General features: G+C 38.1%; 1 protein-coding gene and 1 long non-coding RNA gene across 3 annotated transcripts in view; one reads left to right on the top strand and one right to left on the bottom strand.

Annotated features, from left to right (window-relative positions):
* The window catches only part of SESN1 (sestrin 1), an 84,687-nt gene that overhangs the window by 34,566 nt on the left and 22,630 nt on the right, over positions 1-27,491 (bottom strand). The window contains exon 2 of one of the 2 annotated variants that reach the window (XM_064447491.1): positions 26,657-26,767. The exons of the other annotated variant lie outside the window; for it this stretch is intronic. The gene's annotated coding sequence lies outside the window, so the exon portion shown is untranslated. The remainder of the gene's footprint in view (positions 1-26,656; positions 26,768-27,491) is intronic. 2 annotated transcript variants of the gene reach the window in all.
* LOC135312622 (uncharacterized) lies at positions 6,655-27,333 on the top strand. The gene is made up of 4 exons (XR_010372246.1): positions 6,655-6,805; positions 11,905-12,364; positions 22,647-22,816; positions 26,516-27,333. It is a non-coding gene; the product is annotated as an uncharacterized LOC135312622 (long non-coding RNA).

Genomic DNA, 27,491 nt, shown 5'->3' with positions numbered 1-27,491 from the left:
TTTGAACAAATGTACACCGCTGGAACAGGACAGATTCTCCCACAAATGCATTTTAGAGAAGTACTATTTAAAGCTCCCTGGACACGACAGTGAAACTGAATTTCTGAAAGAAAAAAAAAGTTCAAACCCTTTGAAAGAAGTTACCAGTATTTGTGTACCTTCTTTCTTACACCAACAGATGTTATTTACTTGTTGTCAAATGACAGGAAAATTAAGCCTTTGGTTATTCACACTGTCTACCAGAGGGTCACTAAAACCATGAATGGATAGATTCAACTGTCTAGTGGTCTCACAGAGAAACAGCTAAACCCCAGTTCTGCACAAATTAGAAGAGGGTAAATCCTATCTACCTGTATTTAGTCTCCCCTAATAATATTCTCCATCAGTAATACTTACAGTAGAACTCTATTTCATGTGGAGCAGTATTATAGGTCAGAAATCCCATAGGAGTAAATATGAAGATCACTGAATATGAAATTTCTGGTTTGCAAAATTTTTACCAACAAATCCTATAAGAAAAGAAGGTTTATCTTCAAATAATGTATTGCACTAGGTCAATTAATGCAGCTGGAAAACTACAGGGGGCAAGCTCTATTTTAGATCAGGCTTAAAAGCTTATCTACTTTTATCAATTGTATGAGCTCGTCTAAGAAAAGCCACTACTTCTCCCCATAAGTCTGATTTGCTGTTATCACAGCTACAATGTTATTTTTATTCAAAAAAGAACAAGCTTAAAACATTTGCTATAATTTTTTTTTTCTTCTCCCCATTGAAATAGCAATTAATTCTTTCCTTTAAGGCTCCACTGCTACAAATACCAGAACAGGAGAAGAAATATTGGTCAGACAACTTATTTTAGATATACACGCTCTGGATTAAGTGGGATTTCAGACAAAAACTCTATGCTAGCCAAGTGATAAAGAGGTTTAGCCAACAGCTTTGCTATTTTTGACGTAACTTTGTGAAGTTAGTGGCTGTTTACTTTCAGTATATAGTTATTAAACTCTGCATGGCTTACCTGATGGGTACAGAAAGGTCTAATGGAAAGTGACAGAAAATTATTACATAGTCTTCAATGATTTAATCTCCATGACCAATAAGGTAAATACATCTGACAGAAATTTGTGCAGCAGACCATACGGAGTACTTAGGAAACAGTCACAAAGAAACTACAAAATTATCCCAGCTGTAGAAAAAGGACAGATGGGACCCTTGAAAGCCAATTCAAAACTAACCTCCTGCTTCAGCAAAATCAACTACAGCTTTGTCATCCTGACAGGTTTGCCTAACCTGTTTGAAGGCCTCTAATAACAGACATGCCATGACTCCCAAGGTAAAGAGTGCTCGAGTACCCTTATTATTAAGATCTAAATTTTACCTGGTGCCATTATCTGAAATCATCTATGAACACAGAATGACTCTTCAGTGTTAAACAAAAAATATTACCTTCTTTTTCTAACTGCTGAAGAATTTAACACACCACCAGTTCTCACAGAAAGTATTGCTAAAAAAATACTTTTATTATGCTGTTGCTGTGTGTCTACAACTGTCTTTTCACCCAGATATAAAGTGAAACAAATGAAGTCTACAAGCAAACAGCATCAAATATAATGCATGACAGGGTACAGCTGACAGCAGAATTTCTACTTAAGCACGGCTTAAAGCATTATTGTTCTCCATTCTTTCATGGTCACAGCGGATTTATGACAGAGGAGCAGGGAGACAAGGATAAAGAAAAGGGTGATTTAAAATTTCTGAAGAACAATTGCTTTGTGCAAAACTTTTCAGATCAGGGGAATGAAGCTACTAGGAAAAGCAGCAGCACACAATCTTAGTGCTTGTAAGAACAATGCTTTGCAGAGGGTAAGGGGGGAAAAGAAAGAAAAAAAAATTAAGAAGAGAGCACTCTTCCTACTCCCTGATAAAAATAGTTGCAGTACACCACTGGGAAGGGTGCTTCAAAAGGCTCAGATGCCATCTCTTTTCTCTCCAACTTTAGCACCAGCTCTTGCTAACTTTTTAGCATTTCTTCTTCACCAGCAGCCCCACTATTAGTTACTCTAACAGGGAGAGAGATTACTTCTTCAGAGACAGATAGGTAACAGCCTTGAACAGCAAGTTAATTACTTCATGTTTGCCTCAGAAGATGGGGACAAAATGTTCGTGATCCTTGCAACCCTCTGCTACTGAAGAAGAGAACTAGTGGCCAATGTACTACTGAGAACTACTGCTGCAGCGAACACTCTAAGAGGGAGGAATTATATTCCCCTCAATCTGGCATCACTGGAAGCAGAAAGTCTTCTCCAAGTAATTCTTCTACACGTCCAGTTCTAGCTGATCCAACAAATCCACAGGTTTTCCACTGGAGAATGAAGCTCCAAGCATTTCATATCTTATTTTTAATTCTTAAGCCAGAGACTAGACCTTTTCTTACTGTTGCTCTTCAGTATGGAAAGCCTAGCAAGAGGTCCAACACTGTGCTTCCTTAACAGTAGCTGAAGTTCAGAAGGAACTCTGCTCTCTTCCATTCTTTCCTTTACTGGCAATTTACAATTATATCCCTATTCCCTGCTCATACCAGCTCTGCACACAAAAAGCAATCCTGTCCTACATCCTGGAAGGTCCACATGTTTTTTTTCCTCACACAGTATTAGTAGCCCTGTTATTGCATCAATAAATAGAGATGATTATCAACAGGCCTCTCAATGCACATACAAAGGGAAAGAAAAATACATAACTGTTTAATGAAAGTGTTGTTGAGGACCCTCAATATACTTCCAATTCACACAAAAGCAGGACCAACGAGTCTCATGCAGGACTTCACACAAGTGCGTGATGTTCAGATTTCAGAAAACTTTTCACACTTGATTAAGAGAATGATTGTGTGGAAACTCTTTTCAAGCTTTCATGAGGAAAGGTGAAACAGAAGTGTGGAAGTACAGAGCCCAGCTAGGGCGAGATATACGTGATGGATGGATAACAGTAGGTTTTTGCAGGAGTCTTACAGAACCAATATGAAAGGATATTTTTAACTATTATGGAGAAAATGCGGGGTAGAAAGGAAAGTGCTTCCATCAGACCTGAATGGACAGGAAAGTGAAGATGACCCCAAACACCTTCTAGATGAAAAGATGGAAAGAGGAAGATGAGATGGGGAAGCAAAAAAAGTCTCTAGTTAGAGCTGAGCCAGGTAGGTAGATGTAAACATTTATAAAAGATTCCAAACACTTTATTTATTTAATTTATTAAAGCAAAGGTAGGCACAAAGGGAAAGAGACAACACAGACAGCTAAAGGAAGGAAACTGAAGGTGATTCAACTTGACAGAAGCGGCGCTTCTTGTCAATCAAGTCAGCCAGTGCTGCCTTAAAAAGAGCCAACTTGGGCACAGCCTGATCCAAAGGAAAATGAGAGATGCACACCAAGGTCCCAGAAAGGCCACTAGCTCTCTTTCCTACAGTTTGTTTCAGCATGTGGCTCTACAGAACATTCTGCTGTAACATTAAGGAAAGACCTTATTAAATGTCCCATGATAAGTTCAATTTTTTTTTAGCTGTTACCTCCAGTCTGTTCCCAAGGAAGGAATACAGATTGACAGAAACTTGATAGATACCACAGTGTGTATGCTCATTTACATCTTCCAAAATGCCGTGGCTCTCTTAGGAAAGCCAAGTAGGATACTATGTCCAGCCATACAACAGCTACACCTCGCATACGCTCCACCTGCCTATGGCAGTTCAAGGATGCTACTGGTTGCTTTCTTTTGAAAGTATGTGATGACAAAAATCAATCCCAGAGCAAAAAAAGAGGGAAACAATGCTAAGTGTAGCTCTGGCAGACAGTGGTGTAGCTGAGATGAGTACCTTTCGCTCCACTGGAGCCTTGGACTAATTTGTGAACATTTGAGCTAGAGAGGATGTGTGTACAATGGCACAATAAAGGCAAGGAAAGAAGATTGTTGGAAAACTGGAGATCACAACACAATGTTACTAGCCCTTTCCTCTCATCCTACAAGTAACTTAGGACTCCCTGCCTCCTTTCAAGAACTCCTTAAATAAAAACGTTGTGCCTGCACGGCTGTAGTCATGCACGTAAGCCCTATTTCCACCTTTGTATGTCAATCAGTGCTAGGTTTTCTCCTCTGTTAAACTGGCTGCTTTTTCATCATTACGGCTCAGTTTGCAGCAACAATCAGGTACTTCAAAATGCATGCATGGAATAATTTCCCATGCAGACAAAGTCTTAGAAAGACACTTTTGTCCCCTCCTATTAACAAGCTTACAATCTCATTGGAGAGCAGCAGAAAGAAAACATCATGACAGAGCAGTTACCACAGTGGGAACCCAGTCAATGACTATGACTTCTAGGAGCTGCCATAACATAACAATAATAAATGAATACCTAGGGAAAAAGACTGAAATCTGTTTTTTGTCAAATTATAATATGAGTTAGTATACTAATCCATGAAGGAAAAAAGCCTACATATGTAATCAAATTCAATGTGAAATCCCACTCTACAAATATGTAATAGATTATTGTTGCACTCTTTAAATACATTGGTCTTATTTATCCAAGCACTGTACTTATCTGAAACTGAAAGCTTACTTTATCAACAAGAGAGGCGATTCTTTTTTCACAGTTTATGTCTGAAAGAGTTCTTTTATATCTGCTTTAAAACGTAGTTGTGTTCAAACAGCATTATTTGGTTGCCCTTGTACTATATCTCAGTGAAAAATGGCTTTGCTGGTGCTGCTCAATCTTGGACCACCACCAGATTCATTCTTACTCTACTACAGAATTTACCAAACTAACAGGAGTCAAAAGCAGAAAGCATTCATGCAAGTTGCTATGCTCAGCAGATAACCATATTGCAAGAGAGGACAAGATCCATTGAGAAAGCAGTCCTTTTACAGCCTTGGTTATATGCAGTATTTGTAGTTAAACTGCTACCAATTATTTAAAATGGGCTTGGTTAGACTGTCACAAACTACGTGTGTACCTTTTTAAACACTATTTACAAATGGCTTAAACAAGGAAGAGATAAACCAAATCAATAAGAAGCTTTTATGAGCCACTGTACATTTATTTACATTGGAACTCAAAACAGCTTCTACTTTACTGATGAGCTGGGTTATGTAGGGAACAACATTTGCAAAACAGACTACTGACAAAACTATGCAAACGTATGCTGTCGTTCTTGCAGTACTGTCAACTCAGCCTGGGAACAGCTACTGCTGTAGTTTCCTTGTGAAAGTGTAAGCACTTTAAGATCTGATAAGAGACACTGTAGGAGTACATTATAATAAAGACAGATATTCAGTTTCAATTCTTCATCCTAATAAATTCTCTAGGATAACAAAAGCTCTGTGTGACATACATGCAAGTAATTCTGGGATTTAAACACGAAAACTACAAATTTGAAGCTTAAGTATTTGAACTTGACACTATCAATACTGGATGAGCCAAGCAAGATTCCAAATTGTCCCTTTTCAGCTTCAGACAAGATATTTATGAAAAGTTTAGCTTTCAAATTAGCAAATTCAAGTATGCATAATCCAAACAGCTGCATGTTGTTTACTTGTAATCCAGAATTAGTATACAGTTCTCTGTAACTGCATTCAAATAATTCTGATGGATTACTGATATCAATTTATTGTTGAAATGCTAATTTCATACAAGTATAAATGGGAAGGACAGAAAAGAAACTCCAGAATCACTCAGCCATTACTTGGGCATCCACAAAGTCTGTATGCTGAAGAAACAGCCTGTCATTTTTCATATATGGCAATACACCCTCTAAAACAAAAAACGCATTACCTGAACTGTAATAATATGGTTTCAGAAAGATGCATAAGCAAGGCATGAAGGGGAAATGGCTCTCTCCACTGTGTGTCTTCAGGTACAATGACAAAATTCTAGAACTGACATACCATAAACCTCAAAACCAAAGAAACCTGCTTGTTACATAGCCTGTGTGATAACAGCTCAAAATGATACAGTAAATTTTGGTATATTCTGTAATTAATCTTTGGAAATGCACTCTATTATAAACACTTGTGTAATATGAATACTTCAATGCACGTAATTTTTCAAAACACAAATTGACAAACAAGCAGTGGTTATATTACTCAAAAAACATACGCTACGTTGCTCAATGAGACTAGCACAAAAGTTTAAATGGATCTGCAACAGTCTTTAAAATATTTGAGAAAGCCTATATGATATGCTACTCTTCCCCCTTCAAAAAAAAAAAGAGAGGTAAAAGAAGTTTTCTTTGCTAAGCTTGGAAATCCAGGTTTTGTCTACCTGAGCCACGAGAGAACTAGTACAGCTGCACTGCAGCTTTAAGTGAGTAACACTCTGGTCATAAATTACAGTGTGTATAGCCAAGCTTGGCATGACTCATTCATTTTGCAACTATGCTTTAATATCTAAAAGGCCCTGCCAATCAGCCTGTTTCCAGGAATACCATCTTCTTTTGCACAGCTGCCTAATGGTTTCCAAGTAGAATTTCAGGCTTTTGTTTTCGACAAAGGAAACCTGAGCTCCAGCACAGGTCCTGCCTCCCAAGACCAGCTCCAACCAGCCATGACACAGGCATACAAATGCGAGCGTCTCTCGTTTAAGTGGCAGCCTTGTTGACAAGGGACTTTCTTCCAGACTCTCTCGTCCAGTCTTAAGCCACATGACTGCTAGAAAATACTACTCATCTGGGTAAGCACAAGGAGAAAACTGCAATAAAGAGTGGCTACGAAAGGATTTTATTCTGGATGATTTACAGAAAATGAAGGAAGAAAGAGTCATTGGTAGGCTGCATTCATCTTCTGTTACAAAAAGATATTTTCTTTTTTTACTTTAATAAATAGAATTATATTACAAAGATTAGAGACAAAATATACAGTTCTATCAAAAGATGAAATGTATTTACAGTTTTATTGAGAATTTAAATTAGCATGATGCAATCATTCCTTTATAAGGGAACTTTTATACTCATTTTGAGCAGGACATTTCTCTTTTCATTTTCAACTTCATCAGACAAAAACTGTCAAAGTCTATCACGAAAAAAGTTTAGCTGTTTTACAAATTCTGAAACAAGATCCACCTTTTCAAATATGCCTGCATAAACAAAAAACTGAAAGATTCAAATACCTTGAAAGGTTCCTATAATTCATCTGATGGTAAATTACTGGGACTTTAGTAAACAATTCACAGCTATTTGATAAACATAGGGACTACTGCATTAATTAATAAATTGAGAAGACCTTCTTCCATAAAAGTGGCTAAAAAGCTTGTATTTCAGAGATTTGGCTTTAAACTTTTTGCATTAGCTGTAATATAATGCATATGTGTGCACACAATATGTATTTTTTAAATAAAAGCATTTTCCTGACAAGGAAACTGGTTTCAGCTACAAAGGCCATAGCTGACTTCCTGCTCTTTCATTAGACCTAAGTAATAAGTCAAGGCAAATAAAAAAAAAAAAAAAAAAAAAAAAAAGAGTGCACATTGTTACTTCTCCAGGAAAATTTTGGTACAAGCCATCTAACATTCAGTTAGAGAGTTCAAGTATCAAAGCCAAGCTAACCTGATATTTTCTTAATAAAAATCCTTGCCTGGAGCTTCTGTCCATATACTAACTAGAAACAACTTTACCCTTGCTTGCTTCTTGTATTTTGGTCTATATTATTAATGGTCAAAAATAACTTGAATTATTTGCTACAGCTGCTATTTCCACTAACATATGCAATTAGGACCTCACAAGATGTTGTGACATAGGCAACACATGACATACGGCTATGTCGTGGAACACACACTTACATAACCCATAAAGGTGAAAAGACTGCCAAACACTCAGAAATTCAGAAGGTCCACTATTTCAGCATCTATTCCCCTCCCAACCTGGAATTAAAAGCAAAAATTATGAGATTTGGAGATGAAGTAAGTGGAATGGAAAACAAGAAGAAGGTAACATTACTCACACAAACCCATCTGAATTTCCTTTTTTAACTCTCAGAGCTCAACATCAAATTGTCAGATTAGAAGACAGAAAGTCAGGCTAGAAAGAATTTAAGTTATTTTTAAAATTGGCTGGGTTTCTATAATTTCACCGTAAACATACAAATAATTGACTGAAATGGCTAGTGTTATTTTCCAGAATTTATGGAAGATGGGCAAAGTATCAAAAAACAGAGAAACAAGAAACACGATGCTTTTATTTAAAGGAGGAAATAAAAAAGGAACCAGTTCACCCAGCTGAACTTCAATTCCTTGAAAAGACTGGAACAGAACAAAAAAAATGCAAACAAAAATTCAGCAATACAGTTTGTAAGTGCCTAGACAATAATATGCAACCGTGTACCAAAAATCAGTTTGACACAAATCCTCAAATCTTTCTAACTTGCCTTCCACAACAGGCTAACAGATTTGTAGAAGGGAAGATGCTAGTAACATGTTACAATTATGCCTTTAAACTAAGGAAACTTTTTTTTATGAGACTATAACAATATGAACACAAAACTGTCTTATGCTGAAAGAGAGCCATCGATGGCTTGTTGCCAGCATGAAAAGAGTTAGCATGTGGGACTCCATAGCAAACACCCCATAAATCTGGTTCTACACAGAATGGTGACCCGAATTGTGGAATCAAGAAAAAGCTTATAGAAAATACAAAGCTTGTAAGGACTGAGGGAACCTGAGAGGACAAACCTGAACTTCTAAAGGTTCTTGACAAATTGGAGAAATGGTCCAGAATCACCTAAAAAAGGGAATACTGTTCTTAGGGAAGAGCTTTAAATTTTTCTCTCCGATAGAAATTATCAGCTATACAGAGACAGGAAAGGGAAACAAGATGCTAGAGACACTCTGCTTGAAAAGAGTTAAAGCTATAAAGGATTATGGCATCATGAGGTCATCATGAAAAAAACCTAACAAAACCTTTATGTGATTCATACACATTAATTTAGCTTGCAAGACAGAGGAAGCAAACCTCTCTGTTCTGATCAGCCGGAATACCCTGTCGTTTTGGTCAACAAATAAAGGTGTGAACTCAATGCTATTCTCTGTATTCTCACCAACAAAAGTGATCAGATACCTAGAAAAGATGACTGAGAAAGAAAGACTGGGAACAGGGAGTAAAGCCAAAACATCAGAAAGACATTTGACCTAAGGAAGAGGTGACTAAGAAGAAAAAGGAGATTCTGTAGTCTTTAAAACAGGCAGATAAACTTTTCATGCACAGCCTAGATACCATAATAATTGGTTCTTCCCTGGGGCATCTTTATAGATCTAACAGATCTCTTCAGGTCCTTCCCTACCTTCCCTATTTCGTGGTTCTGTGAAAACACATTTTAATATAGCTAACTATCCCACACAAGGACAAAGAAAATAATCAACACGTACACGTGGGAACGTAATTTGGAAAGCACTCTCTCCAAAAAGAACTTTGGGAACGGTAGATCAGGCTCCACTGTGCATTTATAGTGTGGTTCAGCTGCCTAGAAGGCTAATTTGATCTAAAACATATAAAGGTAGGAATATCAGGTAGAACAAATGACAACCTTTACTGTATACACTATGCTGATCTGACTGTTTAAGAATATGATGAGTTTTCTGGTGTCAAGAGTTGTTTGGAAATACTGGAAGGATTTTTATGGCTCCTGTCTCACTTTATCAATAAAGGGGACTTTCAGTACACAGCTTAAAAACCTCAGTCTAGCCAAATTATGAAAGTTGAGAGATTACTTCATTTTTTACATATACGCATACACACCCCAACAACTCGCTAAGATGTCTGAAAAGGAGAAAAAGATTGGGGGGGGGAGAGAAGATTTTTCAGGTCCATAAATTAACTCACAGAAAACTACAATGAATTGTGTACTGTCAGTTTCCAATGTATCTTGCAGAGATATACCATTTCCTAGCAGCAAGAATAAACCCTGAAAGTTCTTACTACAGGAAATGGACACCACTTCTTCAATTTTTTTAAGCAAGGTTAGAGATCTTTCCGAAAGATATATTCAGCTTCTGGGAGAAAAACAAAACTCCATGACCTACATATACAAGAGATCAAATCAGATTATCACAATTCTCTAACCTGGCCTAGCACCCTAAACACTACTTTCCCTCGGCTATTCTGTTAGATGCTTCCTAGTCATTTTGCAGCAGCAGAGAGAAAAAAGGGACTGAATACAAAAGTGACCTGATGCAGAAACAGGCAGAAAGAATATTGTTTCAGGTACCAAAAAAGACAATAGCCATATAAAAGTCATTCCTTAAATTCCACAAAGCAAGAAAGGAGCTTTAAGACTTGGCAAGCAGAAAACTCAAAGGGTCATAGAGAGAAGGAAGATGCAAAGAGAAAAATGAACATAGCAGGAGAAAGATGCCTGCTATCCATCAGGGGGAAAATGGCGAGTTCCCTCTTGAGCAGGCTCTGGGCATGAAATACATGCAAAGAGGAATGAAACTCATCTGCTTCCAAAGACTGGGTAGAAAAAAAGACACGCCATGTTCCCTAAAGGCTGCCTGACATGTTTCTCGTTAATTGTACCTGAGGCTTTCTGTTGTCCCTCCATAGGCTCACTTGCCTGACAAAGCAGTTCCAGAGTCACTTTGCTTTCACGGACATCACAAGAAACAAGCACCCATTTGATTGTTATTGCTGCACTGATTAACCCATGTCTAAACCTACCCTGTACATTACATATAGTCAGTATTTACATTTTAATTATTGTACGACCTGGTCCAAAGGAATCTTTCCCTTCCCCATACTAACAAGCAGGGGAAATTTTTCCAATGATAGATTATACTTCCAAGTGTGGTTACTGTCATAACAATTTAACCTTCAGCCCAACCTAACTACTGCTAGAACAAATTCTCCCTTTCGCCAGCAATGCATCAAGTCATACTCCAAAACACTGTCAAGGCTGCTACTGGATGCTCAGCAGAAGACCTCAGCAATGTAACTCCTTCATGCTTCCTGTCCGCTACAGAAAATTTAAGATTGCTAGTATAGCTGGATCTTTTCTGTGCCAGCAAAATAGCATATTTGACATGCTTGTAACTTACAGCTCCCAGGCTTAAGGTCTCAATATTTTTGTCACAATGTTGTCATTAAAAATTAGTAATAATGAAATTTCATATGTCAAAATATATTGTAAAGTGGTTGGAAAACAGAACTTAAGTTAAATATAACTAGGTTGTTGGTTTTTTTTTAATTAAGACACTAGTTTAGAAAGGATTCCTAAAAAAAAATCTAATAATGCAAAAGATTTGTTATGCTGCAAACACATACATGACTCCAGAGTAGCCAAGACAATATATTTCCTTATAATAGAACAGGGGGAGCCTTAGGACTTTTTATCTGTTTTGGAAGATATGTCAGGGTAAGTTAAGTTAAAAGAAATACAGAATACACTCACACCCTATAGCCTTGAATAAATACATTAATGACTTTAGAAGAAATATGTATTTAGATTAAATTACAGTTATATTAGATGCATACTGGAGCTTCGACAGCAGCACTCAGAAAGGAGTCCTAAGGTATGATGACATGGGGATTGGAAAAGTCCCCAAACAGAAGAATGAAAGAATATCATATTACAGGGTTATCAAGCTTTCAGAGACTGCTAAGAGGTACAGCAGAATACAGGAGGGAATGTATGCAAAGAAAAGCAGCCACCAACAGGGTTAAGTGTGGTACACTGGACAAGAAACTGGCTACAGAAAGAATTTCGTGATTTGGGGCTGAAGTCACATGTAGGAAAATAACAGGGAATCTGAATTACTTCATAGTGAAAATGTGTTTTCATAATACTAGCTAGGCCTATGGTTTTCTTACATTAATCTCAGTAATAAGATAATTAGGATTTGAAATCTTATGTGTATCTACCCTGTGTTTCTATAGGAGCACTCTATGTCCAGCCACCCATGGAACAGAAGTTGATATGGAAAGGTGCCCTTTAAAAAGTAGACCTAGAGAAGCTCAATCCTACAGTCCCATTTCTGCCTGAATGAAATTTTGAGTTCATGGGACAGAAAGATAAAACCTTGTTCTACATGTGGTATGGAAACAACAGAACATGGAAGAGTTTAGCTATGTGGAGGAAAACTATATATATCTCAGGGATGTGCATGGAAGAAGAAATAATAATATGGCACACATCACAGACCTGAATAATGAAGAGAAGGAAAATATCATCAGCAAGGCATACAAGAAAAGAACAAGCTGACTATGTTAAAACACTTCTGGAGCTGAGCCATGTAACAAACACGGGAAACATTCTGAGAGATAAAACCCTCCACAAAGCATACTGAGACAAAGTGTTTGTTTAGGAGATGAAGGATTTTTTTGCAGTATTGTTAAGGTAAGTTCTGCTCCTCTTTTCAATGTTTAAGTGGCCGTAAAGTAACCAAAACAACTGGCAATGTAATACTGTGATCTTCGAAAACTGCTAAGATTATCAAAACCTCTAAAATTCTAATTTTAAATGTTCATAACATTTGAATTGAACTTCAAGTGTCTTATAAACAGTGCTTCCTATGCAGAACAACAATGCGGTAACCACTACCGCAGAAGCCTGAGTGACAGTACAGCCAGTAACATTAACACAGAAGCAACAGTTTCTCAAGTATTTTGGAGAATTGCTTTTAATGTAGATGTTTAACATTAGCTCATATTCACTGACCTCCAATTAAACATTGTAAACATGAAATTTAGAATTCCTGCTAATTTATTACCCAAGGGATGCATAGCAGTAATACCTCCTTACTGAGCTAGGTCTTACTCATATTACAGGAAAGTATTTGTCAGCTGAACAGGCCAACCAGGAGTTGTCTGCTTCAGTCAATACTTACTTTTCACATGGAAGCTAAGAACGTATGCAACTTATCTAGGAAGAACAACTCTAAACTTTGCAAAACAGTCAGGTTATTGGTTTAATTTTCACCGCAGTATCTGTACCAATACCGACAGTGCATAGCTGTTTCCTAGTCAAACTACCTCAACCAGCCAATATAGAATTCCTGAGAGATCAAATACACAGCCCTCCAGAACCCAGAGCAGGTTTGAGTTTTCTACTTAGCATCAAGTTCATGTTGTGATGCTGTTATTCTGGGAAGCAAACTGACATTTCCTATCTTTTTTCCTGATCTGTGGACAAAGCAGCAGCACCAACAGGCTTGCATTTTAATTGCTGGTGTGAAATGGTTCAGCCTACCACTTACTGATTCATAATGCTCTGACAGTCCTAGGAAAGGTTGTAACATTTATATTTATGATTTTCATATGTAAATTATATATTAAAATAGGGCTTAATTACAATTTAAATTCCCCCTCCTCCCCCCATGATGAAGAGATACAGTACACAGCTTTCACTGACGGATAAAGCTGATGAAAGTGATTAAAATAGAACTTGCTGTACAGTTGCTCAGAGCCACATTCTTGTTTTCTGCAGTTTCAGCATTTCTAGAACTTGCAGGAAGGCATAAATAGACTACAACAATGAAACAGAGCTTCACCAGAGATCTGAGACAATGTACGCAAATACAAGAACTTCCCTTTTTCAACTCCTGATAGTCCCTGATCCACATACTATCCTATATCAAAAAGTTAAGATATAAGTTGGACACGGGAAAATGCCAAGCTTACTCTTAACAAAAATTTTAGTTTATATTCTCAGAATTTAATCGGACAGTGACTGTGGTGAGGATCACATTTACTATATAATTGAGAAGAATGTCAATACTCAAGGCAACAGAATTTAGGTTGCATGAAGGATTTCAAATACAAACAGCACCCTGCATGAACTCCCACTAAGCTTCGATCCTGCAAACTTCAGCACTGCAGCACAATGCTGCTGATGGTGCCCAGTGGCACAGGGATAGCTTTAGTCACACGTAGAAGTTTCTTTACACATCACAGGCTCTTAGACTCCAGAAATTCTAGTGAACAGCAACATTTATACCCATTTTCCAACTGTAATGGCCTTCCACCATTTGAGCTCCAGGGGAAAAGGAAAATCTACCATGAGTACGTGACTAGACTGCAGATTTGTGGACAGAGCCCGGTCTTACCCTCTCACACCTCCACCCTCACAACTGATCTGTCAGCTCCCTCCTATTCCTTGGTAAATGCCTGTAACTGCTGCAAAGTTTTCAGAGGCATATTAACTGCACAAAGGGATATCCTTTGTTTTAATACTTATACCCCTGACAAATCTGAGTGGTAGTCATGGAAAAAAGAAAAGGCCTCTTATGTAGTTCAACTGCTCCTGCCAAATATCAAAAGATCTGCTGCAAAAATGGTTAGACTCTATCAAAGGTCATAACAGTCCTTTCCAAGGAAAAGCTGGGGCATATCTGTGCAGATTTTGCACATAATATTGCCTCAGTAATATAAAGCAATACTAATTTAGAAAGAAATACAGGTATAGCTATAAAACTCTCAAAGATACAGTAATGACAAGACAAAAGTACTTCTGTCGCTATAGTTTATAGCTGTGGAAAGAAATGGAGAAGAGTTTGTAGCATGGGAATTTTAGACTGACAGAAACACTTCTGAGCAGTAGCATTATAAGACAGAAAAAAAAAGCCCTAGAAGGTTCAAAAATGCCAAAATATATATTGATGCATGGTGATTTCCATGTTCTATTCTATCTATAAGCCAACCAACCCAAATTATTGAATTACACACTTCCTCCCAAATCAAACCATACTCAGGTTTTTCTCTACCTCTGATTTAGTGACCTCAAACATTAGATTAGTCACTTGTAATCTATCTTTTAGCTTCCAGTCTTTCTTCATTCTTAAGTACATTTACTTTGAGAGATTTCATTCTTTTCCTTCAGTTTTTCAATACAGAGAGGTTACAGCCACCTGTCTGCATAAGCAAAGACAGAGAGGAGGGGGTTTAAGCTACAGTATCTGGAACTTTTACAATGACTGAACAAACTGTTTACATATTTTTGCCTTAGTTTCCACTTGAAGCAGAATGGTATAACTCAGTCCAATCCCTCTGTGTAGGAGGCAATTATTTATCAGCTTCCTTTTGGCAAAGATTTCTTTTACCTCTTATTTTAAGGCACTGAGGGTACCAAGGTGTTTCCTGCTCAGCCATTTATCACAGCAGGCTTATGATTTATTTTAACAAGAAACACAAGATAAAAAGGATATCACAGAAAGCTTAATGGCCCACAGTACAGGGAATATAATTCTAATAGCCACCAAGACAGGGTTGCAACTCTGAATATTCTCCTACCAAATCAAGTGCTGTTAATGCATGTTTAGCAACAGCACTGTACAGACTGCTGGTGTATTCAGGAATTACTGCCCCCTCCCTTGTTAGACTGTTCACAGTATTATGAACAAGTTACACCTATCTCCACAGATATAACTGACACGTTTACATACACAGAAGTACAAACACACCATATTACTAAAACCCCGGATTTCTTCTGTCAGGTCTCACCTTCTAAAAAGGTGTGTACATGCTGTTCCAGAAACTAGCCTGAAGAAATTAACTCCTATATGGCTTCCACCTCCATTTCTAGATTAAGATTCTTCATTGTAAGAAACAACACCAGCTGATGAAGCTAATACTTTGGTTGATCTTTGAAATTGGTACTAAGTTCACATTAACTTTGAAGTCACTACAGATTTGATAGGATCTATTTCTTTAGTTTTTAGTTGCTGACACAACAGACATGTTCCTGCTTCCTCCAGGAGACATGTAATTAAACTCCAAAATTCATTAAATGTTTGTACTCTGCCTATTCCGTGGGCTGCATGATGAAAGATCCTGGACAAGTGAACCTAACCAAAGCTAAACATTTCCCTCATTCAAGAATAAAATTTTGGCCTCTATCTTCTAAAAGGAATCCAAACTTTTAAAAACTTCACCTTTTCCTCAAAGATTTAAAAGAAGAAAAACTGACACACAAGAGAACTTTGTAGTTTTTTCCCCTCTACAAATAATAAAGGTAAACTTAAAACTACCACATCCCCTCAGCATAAGGAATTAACCAGGTCGTCTCAAGGTACCCAACCAATCCACTTTCCATTTTCCCAGCCAAACATCTGTACACTTGCCCTCCCCCATCTGCTGTTCATGACTAGTTAGTTTACCCTCTCAGCCGCTGCAACTTCCTTTTCAGTTTCACTAGACAATAGACTGGCGATTTCCTGAATGAGGATGCTTTCTGTCTTTTCTATCACTCCATCTTTTCCCCTTCACTAAACTGAGGTGGTAAAATGAAACAACAAGCAGTCTCCTCCACTTAAAGTGAAATCTCTTTTGTTTAATTCTGGGTAACTCATACATGCTCGATTTTCCAAGATTAAGATATTGAAAAAAATAAGACAAATGCAATGACAAGCCACAAGCAGGGAGTCTCTATATGTATATATATATAAAAATGCTACATTTGCTCTAACACAGACTAGAGAGAAGGCCATTTACAAGCAATGTGAACATATTCCTACAAACCACTGTAACCATTGTTAAACATTTACTTGGTTTTGCCTGTGTGCAGTGTTACCCAATTCACCATTTCCATTTCATTTAATAAAGTAAATGTGGAGAGATGCTACAGTACTCAATGTTGTCAGTTCATGACATTTTAGACATATATGTAGCGCTTAGTTATAAACACCTGTAAATGTAAGAAACAAATTAAAAATAAAACTAATCTATAGTACATGAATCATAGAATCATTTAGGTTGGAAAAGACCTTCAAGATCACCAAGTCCAACTGTAAACCTAACACTGCCAAGTCTACCACTAAACCACATCCCTAAGCTCCACATATACACATCTTTTAAATACCTCTAGGGATGGTGACTCAACCTCCTCTCTAGGCAGCCTGTTCCAGTGCTTGACAACCCTTTCAGTGAAGAAATTTTTCCTAATATCCAATCTAAACTTCCCCTGATGCAGCTTGAGGCCATTTCCTCTTGTTCTATCGCCAGTAATTTGGGAGAAGAGACCAACACCCACCTCACTACAACGTCCTTTCAGGTAGCTGTAGAGAGCGATAAGTCTCCCCTCAGCCTCCTCTTCTCCAGGTTAAACAACCCCAGTTCCCTCAACCTGTCCTCATAAGACTTGTGCTCCAGACCCTTCACCAACTTCGTTGCCCTTCTTTGGACACGCTCCAGCACCTCAATGTCCTCCTTGTACTGAAGGGCCCAAAACTGAACACAATATTCAAGGTGTGGCCTCTCCAGTGCCGAGTACAGGGGCACGATCACTGCCCTGCTCCTGCTGGTCACAGTATTCCTGATACAAGCCAGGATGCTGTCGGCCTTCTTGGCCACCTGGGCATGCTGCTGGCTCATGTTCAGCTGGGTGTCAACCAGCACCCCCAGGTCCTTCTCCAGCCGGCAGCTTTCCAGCCACTCCTCCCCATGTCTGTAGCATTGCATGGGGCTGCAGTGACCCAAGTGCAGGACCCGGCACTTGGCCTTGTTGAATCTCATACAACTGGCTTCAGTCCATCGACCTGGCCTGTCCAGGTCCCTCTGCAAAGCCTTCCTACAGAATCCTTCAAACAGAATCCTACAGGCTGCAGAACAAGACGACAATGAATAAAACCTACAACTGTAAGTCTTACAGTTTTGGGAGGTTGTTGGGAGCCAAGAAAGGACTAACGGATTAGACTGAGGAACAGAACTTTCCCCACAGCAGACTCAACAGCTTCAAAACCAAACCACTCTACCATTTTATTGTATTGAGCTACATTAAAATGTAAAACTTGAAAGAATTTTCTTAGACAATAGTAAAACAAATTTAAATATTTTCTGTTTTCCTTGCATCTAATGGACATGGCTACAATCTGAAGTGTATTTCTTGGGAATTTTTTATTGTTATATGAATGGTGTGTACAGAAATGGAACTATAAAACTCATTCCAATGGTTAATTCCAGACTGACCTGACTCAAACAAGGGCACTAAACCATTTGTACACAGACTTTCAGTTCTGCATTGTGCAGGATCCTCTTTTGCCACTACAAGCACATCAGTGCCTTATAGCAGTATACAAAGTGTCATGAAATTTAGGTACTATGAGTCCATATTCCTCTCTAACCCTTCTCCCAGGAAGAGGACTGTATGTGTAATATTTTCTTTTCACATAACTTTTGATTTATTTTTTTATATTAGAAGCAAGCTTGACGTGATCTTTTTTACACTTACAGGGGAAAAAGAATGAAGGGAAATGACCTTGAACATACTTGTTTCCCCGTGAGCATTTAATTCACAATCTAGAAACACTCACATGCAGAATTAATAACTCTATGCTTCCAAAGTCTCCCCTATGCCTCAGGAATACAGTTTGCAATCACAGTCTTTGGTTTTGAGCCTTTGCAATCTAAGGATTCATTTAGACTGCTAAGCCTTGTGCATCTTTTAAGTATTGGAAATAATTGGTGATCTGACAAAATCCAGGACTGCTCTATAAATCAAAAATCAAAAAGCAAAAAGTTATGAAGTTTTGTTGTTAACAGGTGTTACACTGTTTAGGTTAAATGTGATGTGACAGCCTTCCTAAGAATAAAAACCCAAACCAACACCAAGCTCTTTCCTATCAGCATCTCTAGATACCTGTCACCCACAAATACTAAAACTAACCTCTTCCTTATCCAATTCTTCCAAGAATTGTGAAGTATTATTCTGGTAACATATTCACTTCTGAAGCTGAAAACTGGTCCAGGCATTTTGAGGCTGAGATGGGAACAGAAATTTAATTGCTAGGAGATTTCTTGAAATCTTACCAAAAGTAAACAAAACCAAGTAATTTAACACAGCCTTCCACTTCTATCTTTAAAAATGGCATCATTTATCTGATAGCAAAGTCACGAATTTGAGTTGGCTCGAGTTTTGTGGGGCAATGTTGCACTTAGGTCAAATTTAGGGAAACATCAGCATCTTCAAACAGTAAAACCACAACTGTGCAGAGATAAGAGTCAACAAACTCTCCAACAAGAACTACTCCTTTTTAGTGGATGATAAGATCCACTAAAGGAAATAAGTTTCAAACTAAAGCATTATCTATTGTTATTTTCTTGCCCTGTCCTGTTTGCTTATACCTTGTCACTACAGAAGCTATTGCAGCAAACATGAACATACACTATTTAATCAAGTCTACAAAACTGATCTACTTTCTCCATGAGAAACTGTACAGAAGTCTTAAACCTCAGTAGGATTTTAAGTTAAGCTGCATAGGAGAATTAAGGCTTTAACAATGCCTTTAACAGTTGCTTTTACTGGGAACTAATACACAGCATACAAGGCACATGAGCTGGAAAGTCCTCCCCAGGGCTGTGGATACAGGCGAGTTCATGGCTGTTCACTGGGTCCTGCTGCAGAAAGGAGGACACAGTCTCTCACTCATACCACAGACATCAGCTCCTTAAAATATCATTTCAATATTTTGGTTGCACTTCTCTCCTCCTCTTTTTATTTATATTCCTCCCCATCTGAGGACCCAAATCATTGGCGAAAATGGTTCAGATGAACAGTCACAGTTATACAAGTATCCCAGCAACTATGGGTTTGCTTTCTGTTCCCCACTTCTCATTTCATATACGTAAAAGCAGAAAAATTAAGAAAAAGAAACATTCAGCCACTAACCACCCTCCTTGGGACACCTTCAACAAGGTAAATCCTGTTAACAGGCGCTTTACTCAGTGTTCCCTCATTTACATTTTTGACCCTTGCCCTTCTTCTTTCTACTTGGAAGTGCAATCCTCCACCAGCAGTGTGCCTCACTACAGTTTTTCAGTCTTTCTGAGGGAGGGCTACTTGTATGTTCGGGACAAAGCACAGTCACCCCTTGGTTAGTGCTAGCAGAAACAGCAACCAATACCAAAAGCCCAGAGAACAGCATAAAGTAGAAGCTTCACAGCCCACTTGCCTTGCTCCTTGCTTGCCTCCATCACTCTGCCACTCCAACTGAGCCAGAGGTGAGGCCATGCATTTAATACCCTTCCAAAAACCTCTCCCTATTTGTATCTAGTTGTTGGAACCAGTATAAGCTACTAGCAGCCATAACAGCCTACGGAAATAGATTTCAAAAAGTGTAGCTGTGCCTTACTAAAAAAAAAAGGCCATCTCATTTCGCTTGCAACCTACCACCCAATAATGACATTGAAAGTTCTTTATTCTTTCATATGAGGAAGAAACAGATACCATTCCTATCCCCTACACTACTGATTTTAATACTGTGCCATACCACTCCTTCACAATTCTATTCCAACCTGATTCTCAGTCCATTTAAATATGTTCCATCCTTCTCGTCATCCTCGTCTCACTTCTCCACTTGCTTTTCTTGGTATTCTTTTTTTTTTTAAAACTAGAATATACCGTGGATTAATTGTGACATTTCTGTATTTCATTCTTTGTCTGCTATTTGACCAAGAACAGGACAGATCTATTGTAATTTCACTGTTTTCTGAATAGCAAACATATAAAACACAGCCCACCACCGTATGTAAAATGAGAATCTGTTTCCCCTTACATGCATGTCTTGCACTTGCCAGCACAACATGCCATCTGCTATCCCATCACGCTTTTTGAAGCTCTCTGTTACGAGCTTCCAGTTTTACTAACCAAGTTGGTATTGGCAAATATTTTAGGAGGTTAAGAGTGTCACTTCAGATAACAAAATAAGAACTCTTGGAATCTCCTCACTAGCTGTTTTCTTCGCTGGAGAAAGGGAAGAGATGAGTCCTTTACTCTGCAAAGGAGCTAAACAGCAACAAAACTGATGTACAGTGAAGGACTGCGTTAAGGCCAGCACTGTTCAACATCGGCTTACTAAATCTCAGATTATGCAAGCATAACACTGGCAAACCAAGGAAACCCTAACTTGTTATATGAGCCCTAAGGCATAGATATAAAACGTTTTTCTCAGGACTTCTTACAGCTTACAAAAGAAAACTAGGGGCAGGGAAAGCAGAGAGAGAAGCCCCTTTCTTTAGCAGGTCTTCAACAACCTCTGCATCAGTGAACAAGCTTCCCTCCTTCACCCAGCTATCCTTAATTACACTAATTTAAAAATATTTCAGTCACCAGTTATTAAAGTGAACATAAAAGAAATGAGGTTGCTAGCTCTCCCATTCCTATCTAACAGGAAAAAGGGTTTCTCTACAGCAAAAGCCACCTTTGCTTGTTATACAGCTTATAACTAACAAAAAAAATTTAGGTATCAACAGTACCATTCCCATTCCACTCTACCCTTTGCAGCTGTTGAATTACTTTTTTAAAAAAAAAACAAAACCACAACCTTCTGAGGAAACCTTTTCTCAGCCACTTTTCTGGGTTAAGGATTTAAACAAACGGAATACAGACTCATGCATCAGAGAATTTCAAATATCTTTTGCTGGTAATTCCTCCATAAGTGCAGGTGTTATTTCCTCATCATTTCACTCCAAAGAGCAAGAAATTTTAATGGGATCATGTGGAAAGCTTATAAAACCATCACAGAGGGTGAAAAGATTTAAGAATCGAATGTTTAATGTTGGTTAAGCAACACCAACAATGTAGCAAGGCTAGTCTTTTGAAAATCTTGAACCATTATATATATATATAAAAGGAAAATATAGGTTCTTATTCAGAAGCTGATTTGCAATTTAAGTATTACCAACTACTAAATTTATCCATATTTAGACACACCAGAAGCAAAAACAATTATTAAATGGGAGAAAAAAAGCTGAACTTGGGTTTAAAGAGCTTTCTGGTAGTCAGCTTCTCATTCTCCTATGTATCTTTACCTCTTCTTCCTGAAGGCAATAACCCCTATACTCAATATTCCTGTATTTAGTGCTTGTCCAAACCCTTGTTACTTGATAAAATAACCACACATGAGTTCCTCCTTCACAAACTAGCTTTTCACAGCCTTCTGGTTCTGTATGCATCTCATTTGAACCACAACAAAAGTTGTATGTATTTTCCATATAATTTTCTTCCCTTGGATTTTTTTTTTTTTTTGAGAGGAAGTAGGTTAATGAGTTCTGATGTATTCAGTTATGCCAGATACTTACTCAGCTAGAACATTCACTGCAGCTGATCAAATCTCTCATTCAGTTATGGTCTGATTTCACATAGGACTTCAAAACATTTTAAGTCCTTAACTTTAAAAAAAAAATCCAAGAAAATTCCAGATCTATTTAAACTTATTTACATGAAAAAAAAAAAGCCATAGCTCACTAAAACATGATCAGGTAACTTACAAAAACAATGAAAGACGTTACTGCAAGTATACACAAAATTTTACAGAGCAGACATTAAAACAGCTTTAAAAGAATAACTGCTTTCAGTACAAGCTGAAGTCAGTACACTATAAAATCTGAAAACCAACTTTCAGCTCTATTTAAGATGCAAGAAAGTTCTTCAATATCATATATGCCCACCCAGAAAAATACAAACAACAGATCTAGATAACTCGCAGAGCCCTCAGTGCACTCAAGAGGAAGGAGAAAGAAAAAAAAACCAAAAAAACCAAAGCCAAAATGAATTCATTCTACTTATTTAGCTCAAGTATTACAGCTGTTCCAAAGAGGTTAACTGTGTTTGCTCAAGTTTATTTGGATATTAAATGCAAGATAAAAGATCTCTAGATGAAATGTAGAAGATTGTATCTTATTTTTAGGAAATAAACAGATTCCAGAGGTGTGTTCCTGCCCGGCCAATCCCGAGGCTGTTGTGCAGCTCTGCCACCTCTCCAAGCCCAATCACAGCTCTGAAAGGAAACTCACTTTGCTGTTTGTCAGCAGCGCTGATGATGAATGGCTGCTTCAGGGGAAGAGATCAAGCTGTGTGGTAAATCTTTCTATTTGTTCCATCTGCTTTTCTATTTTAAACAGCTGCAGTGATCAGCGTGGCACCCTACATTAAATACATGTGAATTCCATAAGAAAAAACATTTATGTAAGTGAAAACATGGCTTAGATTTTCCCTCCCATTCTCAAACTGAACACTGGAACTTCTGCAGGCAGCTGCAGAGATTTATTGTTCCTTTGTATCTCCCTTCCAGAAAAGGTATGGCTTAACATATCTTGATTTTACAGCTTTTAGGTCAGCTTTGCAGTCATTGCAGATTTCAAGATGATGGCATTCTCCACCTTTCCTCCTCCTGCCAGCTCCACTTTGAAATACGACTAGTAAGACAGCAGGAGAAGTAATATGCAAGCGGACTGTATTTTTTAGAATATGCCCTTCAAATACACAAAGACTTAACATAGAAGCCTTACGTATTTTGCAATTGTGCTGAGGCTGTGCTAGCATAAGGTATGCAATCTAGCCTGGCTCCAAAGGTCACCATTTTAAAGGAATGCTTTACAATAAAGCTCATTACTAGTTTCTAAGCTGAAGAGACTGGCAAACATACCGAGACAAGCAATGGGTTTTTTTGTTTTGTTTTCAAACACCATTCTTGACTTAAAGTTAAGCCCAAGCTTTCTGGCCAGACCCCAGTTCGGACGAATCCTGCTTTCCCTTATGCTGTCAGCATGTTGTTCCTTGTATCCTGACACACCGTGCCCCACTGCTGTGTCCTGCTGAACAGCTTCCTCACTTCTCAAAGCTAGCTACTTTTCAATGGCCAGCAAAAAAAGCTCAGTGTCCTGATGAAAATATCTACTTTACCCCCAGATTAAAATGTTTTGGGACTCTGAGGAAGGAAAATGCATGCACTTGCGGATGTGAAGACTGTAAAATGATTACTTTCACCTCCTTCTATTAGTCATGCTTTATTTCTCTCCCCCAACTTTAACTCAGTTTCTTTGAAAGTTTGAACATGTTTAGCCACTTCTGAATTAAGGCAAATTAAAAGTTAAGTGAAGTAGCAATAAAATGAAATGAAAGGCAAATAGCAGCACTGTAGGTCGCCTGTTCACAGTATCAAAAGAAATAATTACATCTCTTAGGTGAGATAATTCCCACCATATTCCATCTATATATAATTTTCTTCACACTAATATGTTTTGTTATAGGAGTTTTCTAAAGTGCAATACTGTATAGAAGTTAACTGGAAGTATTGCAACTTCAACTAAACATACCTCTAATTTTATCCTAGCAGCTTTTCACATTAACTTAAAATTAAAGTTCCATGATTGTTATTTCCATTTTACAGATAAGCAAACTGAAATGGGGCTATTACTCACCCAAGATCACACAGCAAATGGCAGAGTGGCAGGGCCAGGAACACAACTCATCTCTACTCCCAGGCCGGTCCCTGAACTGTTATGCCTGTTTCAATATTGCTAAAGAAGCAGAAGGTACATTTTGGGGAGAATTCCCAGAGGAAGATTCCTTAGTATGAAGTCTTGATAAGTCAGAGCAAACACTCACATGCAAAGTCCTTGAGAGATCAAAGTCTTGATTGTATTTCTGTCCCCTCCTTACAAACCAATGTATAAAGTGCCTTTCAACAGAAGGACGCATGAATGTGAATGTAACACTAAGTTGGCAAAGGCTTCAGAAGTTAAGATAAAATCTTAAAGGCTACCTACAATAGCTTTGATGAGCAGAATTTGAAGCTGAGAAGTTCATAGATTCCCTGTAAAACTTTGCAAATACAGTGATACAATGACTGAACAAAAAAATAACCACAATCTCAGTGTTAATCTCTTGGGAAGAAATCAAATTATTTTATTAGAGATTTTTATATTTGTACAGTTTATATTACTTCATAAGTTTCATTTTAGAGAAGATTTTAATCTTTAAATTGGTTTTAAGAAACTTAGCACCTTTAAGAAGAATTCCAGGACAGGGATTGTCCTCTTCTGTGTTCAGACAGACCCAAACTAGAAGTTTTGAATAGTATTCTAATGGTATCACAATACATAGTTCAGTCATGCTACCAAGGGCTTTTCTTTTGGTTCACCAGTAAGCACTGGAAAAATAGTGCAAAAAACCTCTCCACAAGTGTCTTGAAAAAGACATGTCAAAGTAACCCAGGAAGAAAAAAACCAAAATAAAACAAAAAAACCAAAACACCAAAGCCACAATACTACTATACTTAGCTGCTTTCAGCTCTTAGAGCTGTATCTTAGATTTATGCAGATGCTACTTAGTTGTCATACTCTGTCAAGGAGCTACAGCACTAAATTGTTACTTCCCACAGGCTGAAAGTTTTTCTTTCATTTGGGATATCAGACAGTTAAACATTGTTTGCTTTATTTCCTCACCTCCCCACCCCCACGTCCTGCCTCAGCAGTACCTTCTTCTATCATGCTATCATGCGTCAGAGGGATGCGTTAACTGCAGTCCCGCATCCTGCGTGATGCAAGCATGTGCAATCTGGAAGGACTGTTATTGATATAGACCTAGTATGGTATGTGCTTTATAGGCACACAAAGTTAAACAGATCCTGTCTGTACAGTCAATACAGAAATCAATAGCTTCACGTAGTAAGTAGCAGTGGAACTGAGCAGATGTTTAAAAAACAATGTGTTGATTTCATGACACATCAGTTAGCAGCATGAGGTACTGTAGGAAAATACTAAGATGATGGCAAAGTTGTAAGCAAGAGCAATGAGAAGACTTGATGAGAGACTAGGGAAGTGAAAGGCTGCAAGGGGTTCAGTTTAGAATATATTAACTATGGTAGTCATCAAGTGAGACATGAATTTGATCTATGCACAGACAGTTGAGACAGAAAATGGAATCTGCAAATCAGACAAGAGAGATGAAAATTAACAGGGAACACACTGATGAGTTTGGTGGTGTAGAGTAAGTGTAAAAACGGCTACGACAATAATACACTACAAGTTTAACATGGACATAAAGAATTTGCACAAAAATGCTACGGTTAAATCTGGCATAAAGACACTTATTGAGTGGATTTTACTATTCACATTGCTTTCATTTCCAGATTTTGCCAGTCTAACATTTGCAGGTTCCACTCTTACGATTGCTTACATAGCTTAGTGAAATGGTCAATTGCTAACTACCAAGTGTTCATGTGCCTTAGCAGGCTATATGCTACTTCATTCCAGTAATATAATTTTATTTGGCAGTTAGTACAAAATAGCCATTAAGGTTATGATTCACTACTTCTTGTCTTGACATTCTAACAGTGAATGAACTTCCTTCTCCCTGCCATTTGGTAATCAGACTATTAAAAGGCTAGAGCAGGCAAAAAGTTTCAAAAGCTTTCTACAGAAATCTGCATATTCTGCAGGGCACTTTTCAAGGACCAATCAGCCAGAGGTGCCTAAATTCTAAAGCAGCATTTGTTTTGTTACTATTAGCTATACTTTTTCTTCATACCTTTCCTTAATGCCCCATATAATCACCCACACAAAGCTCTATCAGTGAAAAATACTGCTTCATTTTGTATATGTTCTCAAAGCTTTATGTTCTCACAAACTTCATGGAGTATGGAATTTTCCTTTCCCTAAGTGTGCCAGTGAAGGAGAGAAAACACGTAACATGCTTCAGAAAAATCTTCCTAACTTCACAAGCTACTGTGTTGATCTCCCTAACCAACCTATACCTCTCTCTTTCCCACTCCAGGAAGGGTAACTAGACTTCATCTCTTGCTTCAGCTCTATCTTCATAGAAGAAAGCAAGCAGCGTGCATTACAACCCCTGCTCAGTTCCAAGCACTGCTCCACCAGCACCACTGGACAAGGCTCTGCCTGGCTCCAAACTCACCTGAAGCAGCGAGCTCAAAAGCCTCTGTCCTCCAAAAGGCTGGATCTTGAGCCAGATGTGCAAACTGCTAGACTGCCATTAACTGAAAACCACATCTCAAATTCTTCTACCCTAAGAAGGAAGAAAAGAAATGACTAGAAGAAATGGGATTGTTAGATATTGGACGATCTCCTCATCCCATGAAAGCCTAATGCCAGAGGTTAAGTGTCTGCTTTCCTCTTCAGCTTATAACGCAATTCTTCTAAAAGTTAAAGCTCACAAACCAGCACTTGGACAGTGTAAACTGTAGGAGCCCAAAAATCTTGTTACTCTTTCTTTACATCCCTGCTATTCTTGGGCTCTGTTTGGTCCAGGTGCAGGTCTCACTACTCACTCAAGCCTCTATAAATCACCCCTTTCCCAGCCGAGTCTAATGACCCAGAAAGCCCAGCTGAGTAAGATCTTAGGCCCACAGTGGAACAAACCACTGTGGGATAATTTAGTATACATATATTGTTTGGGCTGGGGAGATTCCCAGATTTTGAGCAAAGAGAAATCAAGGACTAGCAGTGCATCATTACACAAGCACAGTCTCACTAGATTCCACTGCTTTCCCTGGTTCCACACACTAGGTGTAATAATCCACAATAAAGTACTGAATGGAGTCCTTTCAAGGACACTGACAACTTAAAAGAAAAGCTACCAGTTTTTCTTTTCCTTTGTTTTGGTTGCTTGTTTCTCCATTTGATATTTTGAGGATTAAAACTTCACAGAAGAGGGAAGGAATCACTGCAAAGGAAGCCTGCTAACCTGACAACAAGCCAACCTTCAGTTTTATGCTAGCTATTCCAGAAAC

This window comes from Phalacrocorax carbo, chromosome 3, assembly GCF_963921805.1.
Source record: "Phalacrocorax carbo chromosome 3, bPhaCar2.1, whole genome shotgun sequence".
Classification (NCBI taxonomy): Eukaryota; Metazoa; Chordata; class Aves; order Suliformes; family Phalacrocoracidae; genus Phalacrocorax; species Phalacrocorax carbo.
Note: the sequence above shows the minus strand (reverse complement) of the source record. Positions and strands in the feature narration are given on the sequence as shown.